Here is a 9552-nt window from a genome sequence, read left to right as displayed (position 1 = left end):
AGTAGCCCGCCCTGCTTCGAGGAAACCAGCAACCACTCCTCGCTCCACAGAGAAAAAGTTCAACCAGGTACACAGCAAAGAATACTTTCTCAAGTCCAGTAGCTCTCCAAGTCAGAGTGGCTGCCACCACCATGAAACTTAAGGCGCAGCTGAAAGCTGCCCGGCGGGCGCTGAAGGCACCCGCCCCCACTCCCCCTTCTTCATCCCCTTCGCCCTCTGTGTCCTTACCCGAGGACATGATACAGGACGAAGCCGCGGATGAAGAATTTATCAAGGTGACAGGGGCTAGAAATAAAGTACGCCTTAAAAGGTAACAACCATACCTCCAGCTATGGCTTATTGTCTCCAATGGAACCTTAACGGTTTCCGTACACATCTCGAGGAACTGCAAATTCTAATATCTGAATTTGACCCTGCCATCATATGTCTCCAAGAGACACATTTTCGTCCAAATGAATCAGTGATTCTAAACGGATACACGCTTTACCGCACCGACAAGCTTCCTGAGGGTCGTCGTGCACACGGTGGTGTTGCAATCGGTGTTCGAGATAACATCCATTCAACTCCAATCTTTCTCACCACCCCCCTCCAAGCTGTCGCCGTGCGGATCCATCTACCGCAGCCAATATCTGTGTGCTGTGTTTACATCACAAGGGAGGAGCGATTCTCTATAGAGGATCTCCTTTCTATATTCGAAAAACTTCCGTCTCCTGTAATTCTTTTGGGCGATTTTAATTCCTACCATTGTTTGTGGGGCTCCGTTCGTACAGAGCCCCGGGGTCAAATTGTAAATCAATTCCGTGAGGCATCAGGTTTAACGTTGCTGAATGATGGGACTCCCACATATTTCAGTCCTTCCTCAGGCACATACTCTGCGTTGGACTTGTCCTTCTGCAGTCCCAGCCTTGCTCCTACCACATCTTGGAGCGTTCACCCTGATCTCTGTGGGAGTGATCACTTCCCTCTCATTCTTTCCTTCGAACATCTTCAGCAATCACGTGAACAACACCCTCATTGGAATCTCAGTCGGGCTGACTGGGATGCCTTCGAGCGTGCAGTGGACCTTGAAGTCGATCTTGCGTCGACTTTATCACCAATCGACGCACTAGATGTCTTTGTGTCAAGAGTGCATGATGCTGCACGCAACTCCATTCCACATCCCAGTGGAGCTGCGAGGCGTCGCCCAGTCCCCTGGTGGACTGCGGAGATCAGTGCAGCCATCAAGGACCGTAATAATGCCCTAGATCGATTTAATAAGAACCACTCTGCCGCAAACCTCGAGCAGTTCCGCATTAAACGTGCCCGTGCCCGTCGGCTCATCCGAGCCAGTAAGAAGGCGTGCTGGGTCCAATACGTGTCTTCTCTGACGAAGCAGGCTTCGTCGAAAGCCGTTTGGACCAAAGTACGTCGCATCCAGGGGGGTGCATCTACTCCTCTGAGCGCTCTGGAGCACGATGGGACGTTTTACACAGATTCCGGAGACATAGCAAATATCTTTGCCACGCAGTTTTCTGATGCCTCTAGCTCGGAAAATTATGAACCACGTTTCCGCCGTGAGGACCGTCAGGAACGACGCCCTCTAGTTTTTCGAAGTCATAACACCGCGCCATACAACTCTCCATTCACTGAACGGGAGTTCGATCAGGCGCTTCGAGATTCTAAGAATACAGCTCCTGGAGTGGACAAGATCCAATATGAGATGCTTCGTCATCTGCCCATTGGAGCAAAATATTTCCTTTTGACGGTATTCAACAGGCTTTGGTTGGAGGACTCTTTCCCTTCGTCCTGGAAAGAAGCAATTATCGTTCCCATCCTGAAACCAGGTAAACAACGCACCGCAGCCTCGAGTTATAGGCCTATTGCCTTAACTAGCTGTGTGTGCAAGTTGATGGAACGCATGATCAACAAGCGTCTCACCTGGTTTTTGGAGGAAAACTGCTTGATAAGTAATTTTCAATGTGGTTTTCGCTCCAACCGTTCCACACTGGACCATCTGGTTCAGCTGGAAACACATATTCAGGATGCATTCCTCAACAAGGAACATTTAGTTGCAGTTTTCTTTGACCTCCAAAAGGCATATGACACAACGTGGCGCTTTGGCATCATAAAGCAGCTCCATTCTTGGGGCGTCCGTGGCCATATGGCGTACTTTATTCAAAACTTTTTATCTGATCGTTTTTTCCGCGTACGTGTTGGGAACTCCTTTTCGGATCTTCACGAACAAGAGAACGGTGTCCCACAGGGCAGCGTTTTAAGTGTGACTCTGTTTGCCATAGCAGTGAACAGTGTTATGGCAAACATTCTTTCCCCTGTACATGGCCTCCTCTACGTAGACGACCTCACGATCTTTTGTCGCTCACGGAATCTCGCGTCAGCTTCTCGTCAACTCCAACTGACGATAAACCGTTTGGTTGAGTGGTCCTCCCAAACAGGTTTCACCTTCTCATCCGAGAAATCCGTGTGTGTTCACTTTTGTCGTCAGCGTACATGTCATTTAGATCCTGACCTGTACATGGGGAAGTCTCCCCTGTGCTTCGTGAATGAGGTCCGTTTCCTGGGCCTCATTTTCGATAAGAAATTAACATGGCTACCTCACCTTCGCCAGTTGAAGTTCTCTTGTCTTCGAGTTCTCAACCTTTTACGTGTTTTATCCCATACTTCCTGGGGTGCTGATAGGACGGTACTGCTTCGATTGTATCGTGCACTCATCAGGTCGAAGCTTGATTATGGATGTGTTGTGTATTCTTCTGCCCGCCCATCTAGACTTCGCATCCTAGACACCGTCCACCATGCTGGTATACGTGTGTGCTCTGGTGCTTTTCGGACCAGCCCTATCGCCAGTTTGTACGTAGAGGCATCTGAGCCGTCGCTGTCTTTGCGAAGACAGCGGCTGGTAGTGAACTACTTCCTCCATCTTCGCTCGATGCCTTCACATCCCTCATTTCACACCATCTCAGACGAGAATAGGCTGGCAAGGTATCGGCTCCGCCCTAGTGCCACAAGACCATTTGGTGTTCGTGCAGACGAGATCCTGTCAGCACTTGGTGTTGACAGTGATCTTCCTGGCGTCTCTCCACTAATTCCGCCTCTCCCTACCTGGGAGTTTCCTGCACCTTCTATCGATTTTTCTCTGACTGCCCTTCCAAAGTCAGAGACACCAATGGTTGTATACCAGCAACGGTTTTTAGAACTTCGTGCGAAGCACCCCAATTTTAATGTGTTTTACACGGATGGGTCCAAGACAGTCGAATCAGTTGGTTGCGCCTTCGTCCTAGACTCTCAAAGCTCCAGTTACTCACTACATCCTGCCTGTTCCATCTATACGGCAGAGTTGTACGCCATTCTAAAGGCACTGGATTTTGCAGATGTCAACGGTCTGAAGAAGGTCCTTGTGTGCTGTGATTCGACCAGCGTGTTGCAGTCTCTGGATTCGCCGTATTCCCGGCATCCAGTAGCGCAACGCATATTCAGACGGCTTGTGTCCTTATCTGCCAGCACGGATGTACACTTCTGTTGGGTCCCTAGCCACGTGGGCATCCAGGGGAACGAAGCAGCTGATGCTGCCGCCAAGTCTGCTGATGCAGATGGCGACGTTCTCGTCCACCTTTTGCCAGCTAGCGACCTGCAGAATGTGTTCCGTTCTCGCCTTCATGACACTTGGCAGACCGAGTGGGATGTGGAAACGGGGAACAAGCTTCACGCTGTTAAGCCCACCATAGGTGTTTGGCGTTCCTCGTCTCGTCCCTCTCGGCGAGAAGACGTTATTCTTACCCGCCTGCGTACAGGACACAGCCGTCTCACGCATGGTCACCTACTGCAAGGGCTGGACCCTCCGTTGTGTCGTACTTGTAATGTTATTTTAAGCATCCGACACATTCTCGTTGAATGTGTCGATCTTGCTTACCTCCGGCAGACTTTTAACCTTTCCGGCTGTTTGTCATCTCTGTTGGGTGATGACAGCAGTATTTTATCACATGTTTTTAGCTTTTTCGAAGAGCTGGACTCTTCCACCGTCTGTAAGGAGGTTTTTAGTTTATTCTGACTTTTTAATGTGTTGTGTTTGTCTCGTGCAGGTCATTTTACAACCTTGCACTTTTAGTTTTTCCCAAGGGGCTCTTTACCCCACTTTTTTAAGTTCTCAGTCAGAATTTTAGATAAGGGATATTTTCCCGTACACATAGAAGGGTGCGAAATGGCCTTAAGTGCCGACGCACCCAGAAATTTTAACTCATCATCATCATCATCGTGCAGGTCTTTTTACAACCTTGCACTTTTAATGTTTTCCCAAGGTGCTATTTACACCCCTTTTTATGATTTTAGTCAGAATTTTAGATAAGGGGCTACTTCCCCGTATACATTGAAGGGTGCAAAATGGCCTTTAGTGCCGACGCACCCATACAATTTTTAAATCAATCGACACAGCCGTCTCACGCATGGTCACCTACTGCAAGGGCTGGACCCTCCGTTGTGTCATACTTGCAATGTTATTTTAAGCATCCGACACATTCTCGTTGAATGTGTCGATCTTGCTTACCTCCGGCAGACTTTTAACCTTTCGGGCTGTTTGTCATCCCTCTTGGGTGATGACAGCAGTATTTTAACAAATGTTTTTAGTTTTTTGCGAAGAGCTGGACTCTTCCACCGTCTGTAAGGAGGTTTTTAGTTTATTCTGACTTTTTAATGTGTTGTGTTGACTCGTGCAGGTCTTTTTACAACCTGCACTTTTAGTTTTTCCCAAAGGGCTATTTACACCCCTTTTTTAGTTTTGTCAGAATTTTAGATAAGGGGATGTTTCCCCGTATACATGGAAGGGTGCAAAATGGCCTTAAGTGCCGACGTACCAAAACATTTTAAATCAATCAATCAAAACCCACCTCCCAAGTTCTACGGGTAATTTATTACACATTTTACATTGCCCCAAACTAAGTCAAGACGACAAGCAATACAAAGAAGAAAAGAAGCAGAGAAAACATATTACCCACAAGCAGCAGTTTTTTTTTGTTACAACAATAATTACGGAGTTGTTGTTCAAGTTGTGCTACAGTAATTCCCCACACATACACGGGGTGTAAGGGGTGACCTTCCACGTAGGCGCCCAAAAGTCAACCTCACTTCCACGTAGTGCACCCTGGACTAAAGACTAACGAGGCTCTGGCGACTGGCACTATGGCCAGTATAATTTTGTATGTGTTGTCCTGTTTGTTGTCCTTGTGTGTGCTGAGTGCCCGTTTACGGCCTCAGCTTTTAACAGAAGTCAGAAGATTTTAAGATTTTTAGTTATGCAACGCTAGAGTTGTTATTTGTAATGATAAGGGGCTGGCCCCCGTATATTGTGACGGGAGCAAAATAGCCTTAGTGCTGACGCTCCCAAAATTTTAAATTCAAATTCCAAAAAATTCCAAATTCCCACACATACACATGCAAGCTCATACCATGTGTATTTATGTGGATATTTACAATGCATTATGGGAAAGAATACTTTTCCGTAGCCCTACTTCACATGTTCAGTTCCCACCATTCCATCACGTCATTCATCTCCATATCTTTGACCTCCCTATAACTAAGGGTCCTGCTAGAGGAGACAACCTCGATAAAAAAAACCCTATCCCAAGGTGTGAGTTGCACGTGCCGATGGGACAGTGTTGGCTGCAGGGGTAGGTGCAGTCGCGAACGTGGCCTCGGGGATTTCGGTTTGGTCCTCGAGTAGCCTCCATTTTTGGGGGTAGGCCTTCCTCGGCATAGAGGGCATGTCGAGGCGACAATTTATGGACCCTCCACAATAAATAATTTTTGTATATGGGTACAAAAAACAACTCAAACGGGGAGAAACCCCCAAAACGAGTGCGGCCTTCCAGCCCGCTTCAATTAGCGGAAAAGACAAGTAACGTGCCACGTTATCTTGTTATTAGTATTGTGCAGAAGACCGACGATGAATCTGGAACAACAACGAAGAAACATGGAGCTGCTACATTGAAGGACTTGTCACCGTTTCTTATCAAGAAACAGCTAGACTACGCCGCTGGTTCAGATGTACCAGAAATAAAAAAGCTGCGAAACGGTGGTCTACTTATCCAGACCAGCACAGATCGCCAGACCAACAATCTTCTAAAGCTAAGATCTTTGGGCGACTTCCCTGTTAATGTTGAACCGCATCGTCAACTTAACAGTAGTAAAGGTGTGATTCGCCACTGGGATCTGCTAAATGCTGAGGAGGAAGAGATTCTTGAAGCACTCTCAGACCAACATGTGACTGCAGTGCAGCGAATAAAGACGCGTAAGTCCGGAGAACTAGTACCAACTGCTTCACTTATACTGACGTTTCAAACGACCACTCTCCCAGATATTGTACGGGCTGGATATTTGAGACTCAAAGTCCGTCCGTACATCCCTAACCCGATTGCGATGTTTCAAATGCCAGCCCTTTGTGCACACTCAGCCTTCCTGCAAGGCCACTACCGCCCATTGTGGTAAGTGTAGTCTGCCTGATCATGGGCCCGAACCTTGTTTTTCAGGTCCCAAATGCATTAACTGCCAAGGCGAGCACCCAGTCTGGCATCGTGACTTCCCCTCTTTCCAACAAGAGAAGAAAATCCGAGAGTTGGTCGTCACAGAGAAAATCTTTGCTTGTGAAGCAAAACAACGTCTCCGTGAAAGCAGACGCACCACTTTACCTGTGCCATTCGCTACAGTTACTGCAGCTGCTCTTACCCGTCGCAGTGTAGGTGTACAAACCAGCGACGTGTCCACGCAAACAAAAACGCTTCCCGTAGTAGCTCGTCCTGCTTCGAGCAAACCAGCAACCACTCCTCGCTCTCAAGAGAAAACGTTCAAGCAGGTACACAGTAAAGAATACTTTCTGAAGTCCAGTAGCTCTCCAGTCAGGGTGACAGCCACCACCCTGAAACTTAAGGCGCAGCTCAAAGCTGCCCGGCGGGCACTCAAAGCACCCGCCCCAACTCCCCCTTCTTCATCCCCTTCGCCCTCTGTGTCCTTACCCGAGGACATGATACAGGACGAAGCCGCGGATGAAGAATTTATGAAGGTGACAGAGCCTAGAAACAGAGAACGCCTTAAAAGGTAACTATAATACCTCCAGCTATGGCTTATTGTCTCCAATGGAACCTTAACTGTTTCCGTACACATCTCGAGGAACTGCAAATTTTAATATCTGAATTTGACCCTGCCATGATATGTCTCCAAGAGACACATTTTCGTCCAAATGAATCAGTGATTCTGAACGGATACGCGCTTTACCGCACCGACAAGCTTCCTGAGGGTCGTCGTGCACACGGTGGTGTTGCAATCGGTGTTCGAGATAACATCCACTCAACGCCAATCTTTCTCGCCACCCCCCTCCAAGCTGTCGCATTGCGAGTCAATCTACCACAGCCAATATCCGTTTGCAGTGTCTACATCACAAGGGTGGAGCGATTCTCTCTTGAGGACCTCCTTTGTATATTCGAACAACTTCCGTCTCCTGTAGTTCTTTTGGGCGATTTTAATTCCTACCATCGTTTGTGGGTCTCCGTTCGTACAGAGCCCCGGGGTCAAATTGTAGATCAATTCCGTGAGGCATCAGGTTTAACGTTGCTGAATGATTTGACTCCCACATATTTCAGTCCTTCCTCAGGCACACACTCTGCGTTGGACTTGTCCTTCTGCAGTCCCAGCCTTGCTCCAACCATATCTTGGAGCGTTCACCCTAATCTCTGTGGGAGTGATCACTTCCCACTGCTTCTAACTTTCGAACATCTTCAGAAATCACGTGAACAACACCCTTACTGGCATCTCAGTCGGGCCGACTGGGTTGCATTTAAGCGTGCAGTGGACCTTGAAGTCGATCTTGCGTCGACTTTACCACCAATCGACGCCTTAGATATATATATGTGTCAAGAGTGCATGATGCTGCACGCAACTCCATTCCACATCCCAGTGGAACTGCGAGGCGACGCCCAGTACCCTGGTGGACTGCGGAGATCAGTGCAGCCATCAAGGACCGCAACCATGCCCTAGATCGATTTAATAGGAACCACACTGTCGCAAACCTCGAGCAGTTCCGCATTAAGCGTGCCCGTGCCCGTCGGCTCATCCGAGCCAGTAAGAAGGTGTGCTGGGTCCAATACGTGTCTTCTCTGACGAAGCAGGCTTCGTCGAAAGCTGTTTGGACCAAAGTACGTCGCATCCAGGGGGGTGCAGCTACAACTCTGAGCGCTCTGGAGCACGATGGGAAGTTGTACACCGATTCCGGAGACATAGCTAATATCTTGGCCATGCAGTTTTCTGATGCGTCTAGCTCGGAAAATTATGAACCACGTTTCCGCCGTGAAAAGGACCGTCAGGAACGACGCCCTCTAGTTTTTCGAAGTCATAACACCGAGCCATACAACTCTCCATTCACTGAACGGGAGTTCGATCAGGCGCTTCGAGATTCTAAGAATACAGCTCCTGGAGTGGACAAGATCCAATATGAGATGCTTCGTCATCTGCCCATTGGAGCCAAAAATTTCCTTTTGGCGGTATTCAACAGGCTTTGGTTGGAGGATTCTTTCATTTCCTCCTGGAAAGAAGCAATTATCGTTCCCATCCTGAAACCAGGTAAACAACGCACCGCAGCTTCGAGTTATAGGCCTATTGCCTTAACTAGCTGTGTGTGCAAGTTGATGGAACGAATGATCAACAAGCGTCTCACCTGGTTTTTGGAGGAAAACTCATTGATAAGTAACTTTCAATGTGGTTTTCGCTCCAACCGTTCCACACTGGACTATTTGGTTCAGCTGGAAACACACATTCAGGATGCATTCCTCAACAAGGAACATTTAGTTGCAGTTTTGTTTGACCTCCAAAAGGCATATGACACAACGTGGCGCTTTGGCATCCTAAAGCAGCTCCATTCTTGGGGCGTCCGTGGCCATATGGCGTACTTCATTCAAAACTTTTTATCAGATCGTTTTTTCCGCGTACGTGTTGGGAACTCCTTTTCGGATCTTCACGAACAAGAGAACGGTGTCCCACAGGGCAGCGATTTAAGTGTGACTCTGTTTGCCATAGCAGTGAACAGTGTTATGGCAAACATTCTTTCCCCTGTACATGGCCTCCTCTATGTCGAGGACCTCACGATCTTTTTTCGCTCACGGAATCTCGCGTCAGCTTCTCGTCAACTCCAACTGACGATAAACCGTTTGGTTGAGTGGTCCTACCAAACAGGTTTCACCTTCTCATCCGAGAAATCCGTGTGTGTTCACTTTTGTCGTCAGCGTACATGTCATTTGGATCCTGAGCTGTACATGGAGAAGTCTCCCCTGTGCTTCGTGAATGAGGTCCGCTTCCTGGGCCTCATTTTCGATAAGAAATTAACATGGCTACTTCACCTTCGCCAGTTCAAGTTCTCTTGTCTTCGAGTTCTCAACCTTTTACGTGTTTTATCTCATACTTCCTGGGGTGCTGATAGGACGGTATTGCTTCGCCTATACCGTGCACTCATCAGGTCGAAGCTAGATTATGGAAGTGTTGTGTATTCTTCTGCTCGCCCATCTAGACTTCGCATCCTAGACA

The sequence above is a fragment of the Lepisma saccharinum genome, unplaced genomic scaffold (assembly GCF_977018435.1).
Source record: "Lepisma saccharinum unplaced genomic scaffold, izLepSacc3.1 HAP1_SCAFFOLD_337, whole genome shotgun sequence".
NCBI classification, from domain to species: Eukaryota; Metazoa; Arthropoda; class Insecta; order Zygentoma; family Lepismatidae; genus Lepisma; species Lepisma saccharinum.
The sequence above is the reverse complement of the archived record's forward strand: the minus strand, read 5'-3'. Positions refer to the sequence as shown.